This window comes from Phoenix dactylifera, unplaced genomic scaffold (genome assembly GCF_009389715.1).
Source record: "Phoenix dactylifera cultivar Barhee BC4 unplaced genomic scaffold, palm_55x_up_171113_PBpolish2nd_filt_p 000213F, whole genome shotgun sequence".
Taxonomy (NCBI): Eukaryota; Viridiplantae; Streptophyta; class Magnoliopsida; order Arecales; family Arecaceae; genus Phoenix; species Phoenix dactylifera.
This window is the reverse complement of record NW_024067724.1, coordinates 666,477-668,719: the sequence shown is the minus strand read 5'-3', so window position 1 is coordinate 668,719 and position 2,243 is coordinate 666,477. Positions and strand designations below refer to the sequence as shown.

Here is a 2,243-nt window from a genome sequence, read left to right as displayed (position 1 = left end):
GCACAAATTAATCCGCACATAGTAAGGGCAATCACCCCAACAAGATAAGAGCCGGATTTCATCACCGGATTCTTGCCCAACTTAGGTGAACTCAATCTCATATAGTGTCACTTTAATTAAAATCAATTAGACATTGGCTCCTAGGGACATTCGAGCTCAATAGGACGAAGATCACCGAAAGTTACACCAATTTCGCTCTGTGGCTTAGTTGATGTCTAGGCAAGCTTTGTCCCTATAAGGGAGACAGTTCATATGTTCGAGGCAAGTGGGTTTTAAGTGGGACCTTTGCGAATGCATCGTGACCCCTCCACTTACCTGGGAGCTTACCTGGTCAACTCGGTTCATTAGACCGGATTGGAGGCTTATGTGCCCTCTTCCAACCAGTTAGGAGCTGTCTAGTGATTTTAGGATAAATACAAGGATTTATGTATTTTTTTTTCTTTTATTGCATGCTTGATTGATCAAGTACTAGTGTATGCAAGGGAGTCGTTCTAGAGTACGTGACCTATTACCTTTTGATCCTGAAATAGAACGGACCCTTAGAAATATTCGAGCTGAGATCAGAACAATAGAATCATCCCCACCTCTTGAGATGGCTGAAGAACAACCCAAACTCCTGAGGAAGTACTTTACTCCCACCATTTACACTTCCCCATCTTGTATTCGATTACCTGAAGTAGCAGCTGTACAATACGAAATAAAGTCTAGTGTGATCCAAATGCTCCCATCTTTTTATGGGCTCACCAACGAAGAACCATATAAACACCTAGATGAATTCCTTGAGATTTGCACCACAGTCAAGATTCAGAACTTCACTGATGATGCTCTGAAACTTAGATTATTCCCTTTCTCCCTTAAAGATAGAGCCAAACAATGGCTGAATTCTTTAGAAGCTAACTAGATTCGTTCTTGGGATCAAATGCAACAAGAATTCCTTAAAAAATACTTTCCCATAGGAAGAACGAACCAGTTTAGACGTGCCATTACAAGCTTCTCCCAAACTGAGGAAGAAGAATTTCATGAAACTTGGGAGAGATTTAGGGACCTAATCCGTAAATGCCCTCATCATCAAATACCTAAGTGGCAATTAGTGCAATGTTTTTATGACGGATTGACTGAACGAAACCGTCAGATGATCGATGCTGCATGCGGGGGGACTTTCATGCTTCAAAATGAGCATGAAGCATGGCAATTATTTAAAAATCTTAATGAAAACTCCCTCCACCATGCTTCCTGTTCTCGTCAAGTATCTCCGAGTTCTCAAAGAAAAGGGACCATTTGTGAAATAAGTCATTCTATGGACCTGTCTAGCAAGGTAGATGCATTGTCCCATAAGATCGACCAACTGATGATAGGAGGATATGTCGTTAGCTCTTCCCAAGCACAAGTGTGTGCTATCTGTTCTAGCCCATCGCATCCTATTCATGAGTGCCCCTCAGCACCCCAATTCTCCGAACTCGTGCAAGAACACATCAATGCTGCTCAAACACAACCCAGACCGGGTAATGATCCATTTTCCAATACATATAATCCGGGATGGCGGAATCATCCAAATTTTTCTTGGAGGCAGCAAGCTTCGAATACTACCCAACCCTACTCCCAAAATTTTCAAAACCCTCAGAATTTTCATCTCTACCGTCCCTCAACTCAATTTCAACATCCTCCTCCTCCAACCCAAAGAAATACAGCCTTTGAGGAGAAAGTGTTGACTGCCCTTCAAGGTTTGGAGGCAAACACACAACTATTGCACTCTCACACGCAATCAATTGCTAAGCTAGAATCCCAAATGGGTCAACTAGCCAATGCATTAAACAAGCGAGAGGAAGGTAAGCTTCCAAGTCAACCAATGAGTAATCCTAGGGGACAATACGTGGCTCAAGAAACTCGACTAAATCATGAGCAAGCCAATGCTTTGACTACCCTAAGGAGTGGACGTATAATAGATAATAAGGTTGGGGAGGGTAACAATAAGGAAGGTGAAGAAGAGGAGAGGAATGTATCACATAAAAATCCAAAACCTTCTTCAGTTAGTCCACCATCTGCCACAACCCACATTTCAAAGGCTCCATTCCCTGAAGCACTTAATGCACCCTCTCCCTTTGGCAAGAAGGGAACTTCATTAGAAGAGATGATGGAGGTCTTCAAACAAGTTAAAATCAACCTCCCACTCCTTGATGCCATCAAACAAGTTCCCTCCTATGCCAAATTTCTCAAAGACCTTTGCACCCAAAAGCGGAAATCTA

At 42.4% G+C, this 2,243-nt stretch overlaps 1 non-coding gene across 1 annotated transcript; it reads right to left on the bottom strand.

Moving 5' to 3' along the window:
* Nucleotides 1-968: 968 nt before the first annotated feature.
* LOC120105164 lies at nucleotides 969-1,074 on the bottom strand. The gene has a single exon (XR_005507536.1). It is a non-coding gene; the product is annotated as a small nucleolar RNA R71 (small nucleolar RNA).
* Nucleotides 1,075-2,243: the final 1,169 nt, after the last annotated feature.